Genomic DNA, 17,267 nt, shown 5'->3' with positions numbered 1-17,267 from the left:
ACACTTGATGCAATCTACAGAATCTCAAGCGCTGAAAAAACAGACACCTCCAAACCTCTGAAAAAGGATATCATGACTAACCACCTCGCACAGCGGGCAGTGGCTACCATGATGAGAAAACACAGGAAAAACCAACTTTCTAGGATCAATCTAAGATGCTAGAAATCTTGCTAGGAACTTCGTTATGAACCTAGTAAGTCCACATTACTAAAAATATAGAATATGGCCAGTAGATGTTCTGTGCATTAAGCCCCATAAGTTGATGAGATGACTATGTTATGTGCTAAATCAAAGAGGACTACAGTGTTTTGCACATAAACACACACGCACCCACGCACGCACGCACGCACGCACGCACGCACACACACACGCTAAAAAAAGAGGAGGGTTGAGGTGATATGAACCACGGAACAGCTGTATTACGGGCCATGGACGAGACAGCTGTGGCACGAGCCCAGAGTATGACAGCTGTGACCTGGGCGACGCGTCCAGGTCAACCTCACCCTTGACCGGAGTGAAAACCAAGACGGAGACACCGAGGAGGACTTTCCGCAGGCTGCGGGCAGGTACCAGCGGCAGCTTGCATCGAGTGGGTGACCATATAAACACATATTGATGATATGTTGCTAACATGAGGATGACGTCGCGTCGCTCTCTCAAGCGTAATTACACCAAACGATACGACTGTTAATGACGTCACTTCATCAATGACGTCACAAGTGGTTCTTCATTCTTGTAAAGAGCTACAGGTATTGAACTTTACGAGCACCGAGGTGAAGATAGTAAACTGTACGAACACGAGTTGAAGGTATTAAAATGGACGAACACCGAGCTGAAGGTATTAAAATGTACGAACACTGAGCTGAAGGTACTGAATTGCACAATCTAACCAAAACAATGTCCCCGTGCTGAAGTGTCCAGTTTCTCCCCCTCCCCCCTTCCCATTCTCCACCTGTGCCTAACTAAATCTCCATTAAATCCTCCAGAGCAGCTGCGTGAGGCCTAAGCCCCCCCCATTCCCCCCGTCCCCAATCAGCACCTCACGCTTTGGCTTTAATCCCGTGGACATAGATCCCCCCCCAGCAAGGAATCCCCCTCCCTCCCCAACTCCCCAATCCCGTAGACCCATTATAGAAAGATCTGGCGGATTCGGTCGCAACCATAGCCTTCTAGAGTCCTACAAATGATTCCACTGAGCGACATGGGTGGTCAAAGAAAACTCGCTATGTTGACGCTCTGTTATTTCAATATGTTTAGTACCAGACTATTTTATTCAGCGGAGGAGGAAGGGTTGATGTCATAGCTACATACATTCACCATTCAATTACCGTCACGCTTTTTATTTTTCTGTTTGTATATATTTTACCAATATGTCTAATTACCATTTACAAATTGTCATTTTATCTATTTGTTACTCTAACTTGAGAATAGGGGAGTGGGGCTATCATTACAGCATGGGTAGGTGTTATTATTAGTACTAACCTCTCCCCAGCCCCCAACCACCACCACCACCATCGCCTTCATTTACATTAAAAAAAAAATACAGTTTCCCCAGCCTGCTCCGTCTCATACAAGAGTTTTAATCCAAGGCCCTTTGTAGGAACATCTGCGAGCGGCTGCCTTTGTTGGGGGGGATACGGGGGGGGGAAGCAGGGGAAGAGCAAATGTGGTTATCATCTACAGAACACCAAAGTTTTTCGTTCTCGGGCGTAGCGTTGATGAGGCGCTGCTGCGGTTGACTCTCCGTGTGGTGCTGTCTAAGTGTAGTCCTACATGGAAAGAGAGAGAGAGAGAGAGAGAGAGAGAGAGAGAGAGAGAGAGAGAAAGAGAGACAGAGAGAGAAAGAGAGAGAGAGAGGGAGAGACAGAGAGAGGGAGAAAACTACTGTACGAGTACCAACTAATGTACCGAAGAAGGAATTACGTGTCAAAGAAATTACATACATGAGATGTAGGGACATGTAAATAAAGATAAAACTGATGTGTTGGCGTGTGTGTACAATGTTCATGGTCACATACGAGTATAAATACACGCATACACATATACACGTTCACGTATAAGTGCACGCTTACACACACAAAGTAACACTTCAGGACACCACTGTCTCCCTTGTGCAAGGTCATGGGTGGGTTAGGTTATGCATTGCCCTTAACTCGGACTATACATGAACTCCACTCTCTCTCTCTCTCTCTCTCTCTCTCTCTCTCTCTCTCTCACACACACACACACACACACACACACACACACACACACACACACACACACACACACACACTCACTCACACACACACAAGCCTCCGTTCAGCCCAATGGAAGACTGTATCACTGGTGGGGTTCCAAGGACAGCCTGGGCTAATGAAACACAGACGGGAGAGGGACCAGAAGGCATATAATCAAAAAGACATAAAGGCAGCTTGAGAAAAACATACTGTATACATTCACACAGAATATAACGAAATTAAATAATATAATAAACTAAAAAGTGAAACATAACATAAACATGAAAAAAACGAACGATAAAAAGAGAGTGAAAGACAGAACAGAAGAAAAATAATTCAATGAATAAACAAATTATTTTCTAACATCAATGTTCTCAACACGACTTAATCTCCTCCCTCCCCCCACATCCCCTCATCCCCCTCGACCGACCCGGCGGCCTACTCTCCCCATTCACTGCTTATCTCCCCAATCACCCGACTCCCCCAGACCTCTTCTGAATAGCAACATCCTTTTCAACCTCCCCCTCCCCCCTCAAAAAAAAATATATATATCACTATCGTCTCATCTCACACAACTCCTGATCTACACTGTGAGTCTGCTGTTGGCCTAGGCATGGACCAAATGACCCTACCTGAATGCTCTCCCACTGGATCAATCAGTCAATCAATTAATAAACCTCCATTGTATAACATCTAATTTCATCTTCCTCGCAGTCTCACCCACTCATTATGGACTGCATTTTACCAGAGCTTCTTACCAATGGTAATGAACGTGTGTAGCAAGGCATACGAAGGCTGCAAGTGACACCTGTGCACAATATGCACAGAGAGCCAGAGCATAGCGTTGCTATCGGATGGCGTTCAGAATCGTTCCTGGGACTTCGTACTGACAGGGCGGGTAGCAAACCGAACACACCACACCACAAACAATATTCCCACCAACAAACGCCGCTGACTGCCACTTGCCCTTGATGTCCAAACACTAGAGGGGTCGGGGGTGAAAGTGACGGTTCTTATGCCGCTTGGCGACTCATCGCGTGTGCCCCTTATCTCAGCTCCTCTTCTCTTTCCAAAGAATCCACACGCACACACACACAGACAGACACACACACACACACACACACACACACACACACACACAGAAAGAATCAAGAAACTAAAGGATACGGGAGAGATAGGATATTCCCTGTATCCACACAAATCATTCCTAATTACACCTTATACACACTAAAACTATAAATCCTTACCCACACTAAAGCTATTCATAACTACACAAAAATAATTCATTGCTACACACATCTTATCCAGACTAAAACCATAATTCTTTTCCTACACTAAATAAAAAAATAAGTACTTAAGTCCAACATTGATTACCACTGAACCCACCAACATCAAATTAATGACACTAAAACTACTCCCCCCCAAAAAAAAATAAAAAAAATAAAAATAAAAATGGCCAGCAGTCGCCATTTGCACCACGTGAGCACCAGACTGGACCAAGCAAGCTCCCACTCTCGCCTCGCCTCACCTCAAAGGCAAACACTCCAGACCACAATCCCAACAGCCTTCAACCCATCCACCCCAATCTAGTCTTCCATTAGTCCTCTTTTTCTTTTCCTCTTCAATCGTTTCCTCTCTTCCTTACCTCCTCCTCTTTCTTTTCCTAGTGTTTCACCTTTATTATACTTCTACTTCTATTCCTCTTCCTCCATATCCTACTCTTTTCCTCCTCTTCCTTGTTTTACTAATACTCTCCTCCTCCTAATATCCCTCTACCAATGGTGATACCACAACCATCACCATCATCACCACCACAACCATCACCATCATCACCACCACTACAATCACCCCTACCACCTCTACCACCACCATCCTACCACCTTCACCCTTCCCACCCTATCTCCCCCTTATCGGAGCATCTAAATAAGGACCCCTCCCAAGTGGCCACAAGATCAAACCAAACCATCAACCCGAGGTGACCGCCAAGTGGCCAGTATGGGGCCGCTGGGAGGACGACGGGCCGCTTGGCCGCAAGTATGGTATTGGCAGTGGTACCGCCATGCTATGGTATGGTAGCTGGGGTATTAGTAATGGCTTTCATGGTAATGTAGGTATGAGCGAGATGTAAAAATATAGGTTACTTCTTTCTCTCATGCCTCTACATATATATATATATAGCGAGAGCTTTTTCTCCCCCTTACAAGGGAGGTAGCCAAGTCAGAGGTACGTATATATTCCCACCCATTTCACTCCCCTCCACCACCTCCTCCATAACTCCCACTTCAGCTCCTCATGGATGACGGTTCATCCCTGCATCCGCCGACCGCCCTGGGTCAAACGCAATGCAGCAAGAAACAGTACATCCACGGCAAGGCCGCTTCACTTAATCGGGGACCATCCCCATCTCCATCCCCTCATGCAGAAAAAGAGAAGCCGGGGAGAAATCCCTTCGGGCTGCGTCGAAATATCATTCACGCATAAGTAACCCCTATCCTCCCACCACCCATCCCTTCCTGGGACAACAGCATCATCCATACACAATCACTCTCCACTCATCCCTATCTCCTGCCTTCTCTCTTCATTGCTGAACAGACATTCCCCTCTTGCTCAGAGCCCCCTTCACCCCATCCATCCATCTCATCCTCAGTCGTCCTCTCAAGTTCACTCCCTCCACCTCCGCCTTACACACCTCTTCTACCAATCTTTCATCACTAATTCTTTCCATGTGTCCAAACCATCCCATTAATATTTAAATAGCTCTATCTGCCATCTTTTTCCACTCCCACTCTCCTCACCTCCTCGTTTTTCTCACATATCCAACCAATAACTCCTACCATACTTCTCAGATATTTTATCACGCACTTAAAAAAATTCCCCTCTGCCTCTTTCATATTCCAAGTCTCTGCTACATACGATGCCGTAGGCACAATCACCCCTTCATACATTCTCCTCTTTATATCCATTCCCAGTTGCCTATTTCTCATTATATATATATATATATATATATATATATATATATATATATATATATATATATATATATATATATATATATATACACACATGTACTAGCCAAGGCGAGAACTAGAGGGCTGGAAGTTCAAGTCCCGTTACAGAGTCAATGCGTGAGGTCAGACAGGGCATAAAATGGTCTTAAATCCCCGAGCAGCTCTGACAGAGGCTACCATATCTAGTCACCTCGCAGAAAAAAAACTGGCTTCGGCACTGGTCTACCCCGGGGTTGGTACTCTATGTCGGATAGAGAACCATTACGGTAGATCTGGCAACGTCGCCCGTGAGTTGAAGAAAATTACAGTTATTATGTTAATAATAACACCCACAGGAAATGGGTTTGTAAGTGGCATATGTGGCAGTAAGGACCGTGAAAAGAGAGAGAGAGAAAGAGAGAAAGAGAGAAAGAGAGAGAGTCAATCATACCATAGGGGAGGGGGTGGGACTGCGTGAGAGGTATGGGGGGGGGGAACCCCACTGCGAGGTATTCATTACAGACAACGTAAGATAAGATCCTCCTATCTTTACGACTCACATAATACGATTCTGTTATGGCGACGATTTATTAAGTGTGATGAGACGAATAATAAAGAAATTGCGAGGATATGACGTCAGTGACAGAGGTTTTAGGGGGCGGTGTTCCTGGACAAGTCTGGTAAGATACGACCCTTCCAACTTACGACCTCGCAACAACGATCGTAACATACTCCTCTAGAGACAGTTCATGATAATTGGCATGCACGAAAATGGAAAACTTATTCATCAATTCTTCTCGAAATTTTGAGTTTTCCTAATTTTCCATCTATATGTCAAACCTCGATCCTTTCCCTGTTGCAGCTGTGCTCATGAGGCCCCGTTTCTTTCCCTCCACTTATGAAATTTGGATCAAGAATACATAAGTATAACAAGTTTAAACTTGCTATATCCGATACCTGAGAGACCCAAACATACCTCAGAAAGTGAAAGTACTGATATATGGGACCATTCTTCGACCGATACTCACTTAGGAACCTGAAACTTGGACATTAACATCGAAGACCAAGCCAAAAGCGCAGGCGTCTGAGATGGAAGCCCTCAGACTAATTAAAGGTGTCACAAGAGTTGACCGGTTAACAAACATCTCAATTCAGGACTCTCAAGATGAGTAAGTTTTCACTTACATCGAGAAGGCTCAACTTCGGTGGTATGGCCATGTTAAACGCATGGACCAGGAAAGATATCCAAGAAAGTATCTGGAATGGCAACCTGAAGGAAGAAGACCATGGGGAAGACCCCGCATGCGCTGGATCATCCAGAACATCAAGGACGCAATACAGAAGAGAGGAAGTTATGAGCAGACAGTGGAAGAACAACAACTCCATCAGAACTGAAGAAATTGGCGTCTTTTTGCACAGCTGGACCGATAACCCTAACAGGAATTGGGTGAGAAGTGAGATTTAAGTTTAGTTGTTGTCAGTGTGTGTGTGTGTGTGTGTGTGTGTGTGTGTGTGTGTGTGTGTGTGTCTGCGCAGGCGTGCATGCCCGTATATGTGCGCACACGTGTATATGCACGCACGTGCGTGTGCCTCTGCATGTGAATATTGATGCAAAGGATTACGCGTGTTTGCGCACGTGTTACCCAGAGTCTGCATGCGGAAGTGAAAATCTATGCATGCGCACGACCATATGTTTGTGTGCGCGCGTACGTGTGTGTGTGTGTGTGTGTGTGTGTGTGTGTGTGTGTGTGTGTGTGTGTGTGTGCGTGCTTGCGTTCAAGCGTGCATAAATGAATTCCTACGTGCTCTTCCCATAAGCGAGCAACCTCATGAAATACGACCGTACTTTCATGAAAACACGTAAGCAAAAAACACTAAGAGACCCAAAACGAAAATAAATAAATAAATAACGTAAAAACAATACATATAAGTAAAAATACTTCGAAGAATTTGTTTCGTACAAGTGACACGTGACAAAAATAAATAAAATCACCTGGCGTCAGCCACACACACGGAAAAGTGCAACTGAGTACAGAAGGAAGGGTGACCAAGACAATCTGTGACCCTCAGGTATAGGAATGAATCCCAATGAATAAAATCGCCTGGCGGCGGCCAAGCCACAAGCGAAAGTGCCACCTGGTGCGGAAGGCGTCATCGAGTTGGAGTACCACGGGGGGTCAGTACCAAAACCATTATGCCATTCCGTAGAGAGTCTCCCCCAGGTGGACGTCCCCTCCCCGGAAGAGGCGTTCCCCCGAGGATGTGCCACGGCTCAAGGAAGACCCTCTGTGTGTGTTTGTGTGTGTGTGTGTGTGTGTGTGTGTGTGTGTGTGTGTGTGTGTGTGTGTGTGTGTGTGTGTGTGTGTGTGTGTGTGTGTGTGTGTGTGTGTGTGTGTGTGTGTGTGTGTGTGTGTGTGTGTGTGTGTGTGTGTGTGGTGTGTGTGTGTGTGTGTGTGTGTGTGTGTGTGTGTGTGTGTGTGTGTGTGTGTGTGTGTGTGTGTGTGTGTGTGTGTGTGTGTGTGTGTGTGTGTGTGTGTGTGTGTGTGTGTGTGTGTGTGTGTGTGTGTGTGTGTGTGTGCCTGTGTGTGTGTGTGTCTGTGTGTGCTGGGCTCTCTTTCTCTCTTGCCGTCGAGTCGACCACATTTAGATGCCATATATTTGCTTTCAATTTCGACACCAGAGGATCCAGTGAGGAGGAGGGAGAAGGGGGAGGGTGTGTGGGGACTTCGAGAAGCGGGCCTGAAGGAAGGAGGAAGGAGGGAAGAGGGGGAGGGGTGTGGGAGCTTCGAGAAGCCGGTCTAAAGGGATGGGGAGGGGGTTGGCGCTTGCAAATGATAGCAAAGGAGAGGGAAAAGGGAGGAAAAGAGAAGGAGAGGGGAGTGAAATAGAAGGGGTCGTGATGGCTGCGGTAGCAGCAGCAGTAGTAGTAGTAGTAGTAGTAGTAGAAAAAATAATTAGAAAAAATAATAGTAATAATAATAATAATAATAATAATAATAATAATAAACTTTAGTAATAACAATATAATGTAGCTAAAATGAAATACATAAAAAATAAATAACTAAATAACGAAATAAAACTAACATGTATTCCCCCAAACATTTTTTCTTCGCATAGAACCTCATCAAAGACCAAAAAGGTCCCCAATACCATTATCTTTCTATAATATTTAAAGGTAAATCAACTATACATGCTCCACTGCTCGTTCTCCTCCGCTGCCCCTGACCCAATCCTCCTTTTGTGCTAATTCTAAGCCCACAGGCCAAAGGGGAGAAGGGAGGAAGGAGGAGGGGGAATGGGGAGGGGGAGGGGGGAGGGAGGAGGAGGGGAGGAAGGATGTCAAGACCCTTTCTCCCTCTCAAATAACCTTTCCCCCCCTCCTCCTCCTCCTCCTCGACCCCTTTTGTTGCACATGTGTCTTCCAAGATCGGCTTCCCCTCTGTAGTCTTTCTCGATACCTTAAGCTTCCGCCACCAATTCCCCTTTTGTCCTATTTTGTCCTTTTCGAATAATTGACTGTCCTTTCTTCTGCCCCGTATATGATCTTTTCTGCCCCAATCTGTCTTTTTTTCCTGCCTGTCCCTTTTTCTTTTCCCGTCTGCCCCATCCCTGCAAGACCAGATCTATAAAAAAAAATCTCCGCCTCCCCTTTCTGTCTATTCTACCCTTTGCCTGCCCTTTTCGAGTTAACCAACCCCATTTCATTGCATTTCTTCCATCTGTATACCTGCACTTGCCCCAGCCCTCAACCTCTTACCCTTCCCTTTCCTTTCCTCCTCCTCTTCCCTCTTCCTCTCACATCTCTTTTAATTAACTTCCCTTCATCTATTCAAACTTTCCCCCTCCTCTCTTTGCACCCGTTCCCATATCCCTGCCGTATTCCCACCATAAATTACTCTTCATTTCATCCTTCCTTCCTGTCTATGAGGCCACATCGCTTCGATTCTCCTGCCGCAGTATCAGCTGGAACATCTCGCCTCACACACCACCCGAGGACAACCACCCTCCCGCTCAACCTTAACCTCAAGCGTAAGTGACCCTTGCTCACCCTTTCAATTCTCCCACAGGCCCCCTAAGCCCCGCCCTTTCCCCCTTTTCCCTCTGCCCCGCCCCTCTCCCCCCCCACTTTCCCCTAATCCCGCCTGCCTGTCCCTAAATCCCTAATTTCTGAAGTGAGCGCGTGCCTGGCTTTCTGGGTCCGAGGCTAGTCCTTTCTGCATATATGAGCAAGTCCTCTTTCACTTCCATTGTGGTCTTTACCCACCCCTTTATTTCCGTCCCTTTTCTCCCTATCCCTTCATTACCTATAATTACACTCGTTTTAGGTGCTTTTCCCAGTCCAACCTTTCTTTTTTGCCGTCCATTATATCTTTTCCGTTGCTTCTTCATTCTGTCTTCATTATCGCAACTGCTTTCGAACCGACATCTTTCTACCCTTCGTCCCCCTCTCCTCCTTTTTCCTCCATCCTCCCTACCTCCTCCTTTTCCCCATTCCTCCTCCCCAGCCTCTCTGAATCCAATCATGCTCTGTTTCCTCCCCAACCCCTTCTCCCCATTCCGGTCCCCTGCCTCCACCCCCCCCCACCCCCCGGGACCCTATTGGACCCTGGAAGGCTCTTCCTCGACCTGTCTGTCAGGGGCGAGACAGGCCGACCCAGCCAGCGTCCTCATCCGCTCACCGCCGCGTCCTGCTTCTTTGTCCCTCCGAGCGTCCTGCGTTCTACGTCGGATCTGGGACGTGGCAGAAGCTTAGGGGAAGGGCGGCGGCGGCGGCGGTGGCATCGTTTCAGTGCCTCAGCCCCCCCCCCCCGTCCTTCGGTCTCTCACCAATGGCCTCTACCCTCTACCCTCTTCTCTTCTTTTCACCTCTTTTACATTCCCTCCCTTACTTTCCTTTCACCTCTCTTTTTTTCTCTTTATTTTTGTTTCCTTTCCATTCCATTCATCTTTCCTTCTTTTCCTTTGTCTCCTTTTTTGTCATTTTTCCACCCTGCACGTATTTTTCTTCTTCGAGTTTCTCTTCTCTTGTCCTTCCTTTTCCTAACTTCAATTATATTTTCCCTGTTTCCTTTTGCTCTATTTCTTCCTCCTTACATTTGGCACCGCCCTCAACACCCTCTCATTATTTCATCTCTTCGACCAAATATGGACTACAGTGTACCTTCATTTCTATCCAAAATTAGAGATAAATTAAATCCGCTCATCTTCCACAAAGAAACACACACGCACACACACACACACACACAGAGAGAGAGAGAGAGAGAGAGAGAGAGAGAGAGAGAGAGAGAGATAGGGGGGTAGGGGTAAATGTACTGTACACGGTCGAGGTGACACATATCATAATAAACCTGATAAAGAGCCTCCTGCCTACCAATGCCCCCGCATCTTCTGAAGGCACTTCACTGTGCACACCATTTTTTTTCTCTCGCGGTGACGAGTGGGGCGTTTTGTGGCAGCGCGCCAGCACTGTTTGTGACGAGAGAGAGAGAGAGAGAGAGAGAGAGAGAGAGAGAGAGAGAGAGAGAGAGAGAGAGAGAGAGAGAGAGAGAGAGAGAGAGAGAGAGAGAGGAGAGAAAAGAGTGAGAAAAGTGAGATAAAAGAGACAAGAGAGAGAGAAAAGAGACAAGAGAGAGAAAAGAGAGAAGAGAGAAAAAGAGAGAAGAGAGTGGGGGAGAAAGAGTAAAAAAAAAAAAAAAGAGCAAAGAGCACACAAAGGGTCTCCATTTTCTTCGTCCCAGAATCTCTCATAGGCTTTGGTCTCACGGATTTTTTCCTGTGTACTCGGATGAATTTCAACTTGTAAGAAAATATCTTCGCATTCCTTTCCAAGGAGATGTGGTGCAATGTCTTTTTAATCTTTACCAGAGCAAATGTCAATTCTCCTCATTTACCGAGTCCAACGATGAGAGTAAATACACACATTTCTTTCATTTTAGCTAAATAAATATAATATTTCAGAGAAGGCAAACCAGGTCAGCCTTTCTTTTTTTTGTATGTAAAGACACCTTTCATGATGACTGTACAAACATACCTTCCGCATTAATTTGCAAAACATAATTCAGTCCATTCCCTCCTTCCATCCCTCCCTCCAACCACGATTCGTCACGTACACATCACGTCACTCCGTCACGTCTACGTCCGTCACACGTAAAGGACCTAGCCCTTGTGATGTCACTGCCCCTCCACGCGCTCATTGGCCCTTCAATTAGGTGACGCGGTTCACAATACCACTTTATCCCAGCGTCACCGTATTGATGGCAGAATACAACCCCGACTGAAGCCGTCGTTTCGATGACGTATTCTATAAATATTAATAACAATAACATTGATAATGATAATAACAGTGAAATAAATAATAATAATAATAATAATATCGATAAAAAACAGTAATATATCAAATAATGATAAATGATCATACTAATAACATATACCAATCTGCACTTCCCCTTATACTAACAACAATAATAATAATAATAATAATAGCAATGATAAGAATAAAAAATATGAAAAAAGACTTCCAAAACCTTTAAAATAAAATTCAATGAATGATGCATAATTAATAAAGAATGAGACATGTGATCAGAACCCCTCAAGAGAATCTAACGAGGTTTCCAAAACGCCAAAAGAAGTAATAAAAAATTCAATGAATGATGCATAATTAATAAAGAATGAGACATGTGAGCAAAACCCCCCAAGAAAATCTAACGAGGTTTCCAAAACGTCAAAAGAAATAATAATGCAGTCTGTGTATGTGTGTATGTGTGTGTGTGTGTGTGTGTGTGTGTGTGTGTATGTGTGTTTGCCTAGTTGTAGTATACAGGAAAGGAATAACGCTCGTGGGGTCCTGTCTCTTACTCCCAAGGGCAAGGAAGAGGGGCAGAGAGAAAGAGAGAAACAAAGAGAGTTGGAGAGGGAAAGACAGAAAGGGGGAAGGAGAGAAAGAAAGAGAGAGAGAGAGGGGGGGGAAGGTAAGAAAGAAAGAGAGAGAGAGAGAGAGAGAGAGAGAGAGAGAGAGGGGGGGAAGGTGAGAAAGAGAGATAGATACAGATAGAGAAAGAAAGAGAGAGAGAGGGGGGGAAGGTGAGAAAGAGAGAGATAGATAGATAGGCAAATAGAGAGAGAGAGAGAGAAAGAGGCCCTACTATCTGGGGTCATTCAACTTGCCGGCCCCTTTTCATTTTCCCCACATGTAATCAAACACCTTGAGGGCTTCTACCATTACTGCAAGGAACTTCTATTCTGCGAACATTTATAATGTCTAGCTAATGGAGGAAACTCAAAAAGTTCTAACTCTGTAATTAATCACATAACTGAGTATAAAATTATATATAATTTTCCCTCTCGCTTTCTTTTAATCCGAAAATACATGAACGCGTTCTAAATAACTCCATTCTGCTGCCGGGATGTACAAGTTTAGTTAACGAAAGAAATTAATTTTCCTAAGGTTGGTTAAGCACCCATCAGTACAGGACGCCGAATTCCGAAGGAGAAAAAGAGAGAGAGAGAGAGAGAGAGAGAGAGAGAGAGAGAGAGAGAGAGAGAGAGAGAGAGAGAGAGAGAGAGAGAGAGAGAGAGAGAGAGAGAGAGAGAGAGAGAGAGAGAGAGAGAGAGAGAGAGAGAGAGAGAGAGAGAGAGAGAGAGAGAGAGAGAGAGAGAGAGAGAGAGAAAGTCTATGATTGGCTGCAGTTATCCCATATTGTAATCCTCTCTTCGAAATAGAGAATTCTTTTTATCTAGAACGGTCCAAACTACTGCTATTTTATTCTGTATTTTTTCCTTTGTGTCCTTCTTCGAGATGTGCAAAAAAACAAAAAAAAAAAAAATATATATAGCGAAACATCGCCATGACAATTTTCTACATTCTTTTTAGTACCAGATATTAAGAATGCGCCCCACAACATACGAAGGGACTTACTTCCTCAACTGTACTTCCTCGGCCAAACTCAAGGTCATGCACGGTAGTACACTGTAATACTACTGACGTAATGAACATTGTACTTTCGCTCCGTCAACCACCATGTAGAGTACACATCTGCCACGCTAGAGAGGTATCCATCACCCCTTGTTTGGACACTAAATTGGATAATTACACCAAAATAATATTTACATAATGGGTTCTTACGTACACATGATCCGCACGTGTGATACACCGTCGTGACTGTGTATATCAATATCTCACCAGCTGTAGTTTTACGGCAACCTATACCCCGACACAATTACCATTCAAAAAGGCCCTCATGGGCCAGTGTCACGTGACACTTGACACATGACACGTGACAGTACGCTGACGGCGGTGGGGTGAGGAGGTACGGGAGAGGGGTTAATGGCAAAGAGATGAGGAGAAAGTGAAGTCGGCACGAGTAACAAGGCGTATGACGACGTTAACGAGGCTTTGTGGTCACGGACATGGGCGTCACTAAACGAACACACAGACAAAATGCGTGTGTGCGCGTGTGTGTGTGTGTGTGTGTGTGTGTGTGCACGCGTGTGTGTGTGTGCACGTGTGTGTGTGTGCGCGTGTGAGTTGCATGCGTACACACAAAGAAAACATTTCTATAAATCAAATCAAATCGGCCGTCTCATGACACCACGCCTCATAACACCAAAACATGACGAGAATTTATGCCCAAAACAGCAATGAAAAATAACCCTAACCCAGAATCGGAGTTAAATTCGACAAAGCACCCCCCCCCCATTTTTTTAAATCAGTTCCCACGCCTCAGGCTCTCTAAATGAGGAAGTACTCCCCCTCTCCCCCTCCTATTACCCCTCTCCCTTTCCTCTTCCCCCTCTCCACACCCACTCAATTTCCAGATACGCTCTCCCCTCATCCCTATCAACTCCCCCCCCCCCCGAAGCCCTTGGCGCTGGACCATCCCCCCTCTGTCGACCTGTGGCATACCGATCAACAAAAGGTCGTTTACAAATGACGCATCGAAAGCGAGTGCGATTTGGGTTAACATATTTGGTTTCTGTCTCCGTTCACACAACGCGGCCCCAGGTTTGACTCATCTCCCCACCACCACCCCCCCAAAAAAAAAAAAGGGGGGGGGGCTACAGGTGTCTCCTGCCCGTCCTTGCAATCCGACCACAGTGGGCAAGTGACGTTTCGGTAGCGTTTATCGTGTCCCTGCGGAAACTCCCCATCTCGACTTACATACTCTTTCACCCAGTCTGTATTTTCCCATTCAACGTTGAGGTAAAGAAACGATAGAAGTTTGCAACAGTAGCAAGGCAATGTCGTGCTAGTTGTGGAAGGGGTTGGATGAGGACTTCGTTTAGCAGTGGATTTCAAATGGCTTATGAAGATAAAGTTGATAATGATGGTGATGGTTGACGATGATGATGATGATGATGATGATGATGATACTGATAATTATTATTATGATGATGATAATAATGGTATTAATACTGATGATGATGACGATGACAATGATGTAGATAATGATGATGATGATTACGATGCATTTTTCTATTCAATTTTGAGTCTGCACCCTTCACCTCACTATATCGCCTCACCGCCGCAACTTCCCCACTCTCCTCACAATCTCTTCTTCCCTTACTTTCTCCCCTTCCTCTCATCTAACTACTTTCTTCCTCTGTCTTCCCTCCTTCCTATCTCCCAACTAGCCCGCATCTTCTCCCCCCAACCCCACACCAAGTCCCCCCACCCACCCACCCACCCACCCACCCAACTCGGGTCACCCTTAACGAAGGAAAACACATTACGGGTTGGTTACTCAGTGGGTGGAGGGTGAGTGACAATGGGTGGAGGATTATATGGAGACTTGGGGGGATTACATGGGGGGATTTTGGGGGAGGGAGAACTGCAGTAGGGTGATGGACGGAAATGGGGGGGTAGTATGAGGGTTGGATAGCCCATCGTTTGGCGGCGGGAGGGGGGTTCCTCTGGGTGAGGAACGAGGGTCGTGATCGTGAAGACGACTAGTATACATGATACTGTATATCCTAGACCTAGAGGATATGGACTGTAGTTTACCACCGTTTCCTTGTGTCACCTTAATCCGAGGCGCGATACCATTTTCTTTTGGGATACGAAGATCTACACTTCTAGTTATTAAAATTTTTAGAATATGTTCCCTAGTTGCCAGTTCGGCATTTCTGGACCTTGCACTTCATTACAATTCAAATTTTGGAGGTGTGAAAGAGACTACATAATTTGAAAACTGTTCGAACAAGAAAAAGACGAAGAAGATGAGGAAGAAGAAGGAAGATGAAAAAAAAAACACTAATTATAAGTGACATTAGGGAAGGTGGAGTGGGGGTGGGGGGCGGGGGTGTTGATGGATTCTAAGACGACTGAGACAGACAGTAGTACCCAAGAAGGATGGGTTTTAATCTGGGACATGGGATAATGTACAAGTTGGCTGGGATATAATGAATGGTATTACAATTCTTCTGAGAAAAAAAAAAAAAAAAAAAAAAATATATATATATATATATATATATATATATAATAATAATAATAAGTACTCCATTGTTTAAAACGGCCAAGCCCAGTGTCCGCTTTTGTGATCTTATTCTGGCTAGTGCCCTATGATTTCTTTCAACTAGAAGGATATCTATGGACATTGACGCGTAAGGTCGAAAGACGAGAATGTATGAATAAGAAAATGACTCTTGAGGGGTTTTCCATAAAACCTAAGTTCAAGCTACCCCCCCTTCCGGGGGAAAGGACAAATCCGTTCATCTCACGAGGATTTTCAACCAAGGGGTGAGGGGGGAGGTGAATTTAACCCATCCCGGGGGGTGGGGGGTAGAAATTACATGATAGGAGGCAAATCTAAAACGCTCAAGAGGGAGAGAAAAAATGGCATGATAAGGGCAAATTTAACACGCTCTACGGGGGTAAATTTAACACGCCCTGAAGTCAGAGAGATGACATGGTGGGGGGTACATTTAACACACTCGGGAAGTAGCAAGCATGTACGACAATGAGTAAATATATCACACCATTACGCTATCGAAGCCATTTAAGAGACGACTAATCCTTTTGCTACAAAAACGAGTTCTACAATTTCACTCTGGCTAATATCAGACGATTTTATTCAGTTTTATGAAACCGTGCGCGAGAGAGAGAGAGAGCGTGGTTCAGATTCAACCCTGCATATAAAAAATAATGGAAAAATGTATATAGTTACACAAGTCTAGGCCTCACAGCATCACACTTTAGGCATCAATCGCACCAACTAATACATTTTTACTAAAAAGTTGGCTACCCACACACACCAGATTAAAATCCTGCCTTTAACGAGAATAAAACCAACACATGCGGTTCAAGTCAGTCACAACTTTGCAAGAGATCACGCAAAGATGGTGCGAGTGCCGGGCAGCACCACTGCAGGCGCGAGTGTGCGCAATGGTGCCAGCCCTCACGCAACCACCGCCGCAAGCGTGCAAGCAAGGGTCGAAAACGCGCATTTCTGGGAGGCCGGGAGACCGGATTGACGGACGGGGTTAACAAGGGGAGATAAAGGCGTGGTGGTGGTGGTAATTGTGGTGGTGGCTCTAGTGGTGGTGGTGATGGTGGTGAAAGTGGTAGTTGTGGTGGTATGGATGGTAGTGGTGATGGTGTTAGCTAAAGTGATAAAGATGGTGGTAGTAAATGGCAGTGGTGATAAAAAATGGTGGTAGTGATGGCAATGGGGAAGGTAGTGGTAGCATTGGTGAAAGTAGTGGTAGTAACAGTGATGATCACGTTGGTATATAGTGCCAGTAGTAGTAGTGATGGTGATAAAGGCTAATGGGAATGGTGGTAATGGTGACGCTGATACATGGTGGTGGAAGGTGCTATACTACGATGTCGGCTGTAGCGAGGCGGCAGCGACAGCGGCGGTGGCGGCTGTAACGCGTGTCGGCTCTCGCTGACGAAGGTCGTCCCAACAAGAGACCTAATGAGGTGGCAGAGGGACGGAAGGCCCAAGTGGGCGAAGGCACGTGCGGACAAATGAAAGCGACCCCGCGCGGGCCCCGCGCACGCCCACCGGGAACCAAATTAGACAAAATCACTCCGGCGGGAACATCGAGACTCGGGGCCACT

The 17,267-nt window shown here is 45.6% G+C and overlaps 1 protein-coding gene across 1 annotated transcript in view; it reads right to left on the bottom strand.

Moving 5' to 3' along the window:
* The window catches only part of LOC143037757 (uncharacterized), a 766,745-nt gene that overhangs the window by 558,798 nt on the left and 190,680 nt on the right, over positions 1 to 17,267 (bottom strand). The gene's annotated exons all lie outside the window — the stretch shown is intronic.

The sequence above is a fragment of the Oratosquilla oratoria genome, chromosome 23 (genome assembly GCF_046742065.1).
Source record: "Oratosquilla oratoria isolate Oo_2021 chromosome 23, ASM4674206v1, whole genome shotgun sequence".
NCBI classification, from domain to species: Eukaryota; Metazoa; Arthropoda; class Malacostraca; order Stomatopoda; family Squillidae; genus Oratosquilla; species Oratosquilla oratoria.
Note: the sequence above shows the minus strand (reverse complement) of the source record. Positions and strands in the feature narration are given on the sequence as shown.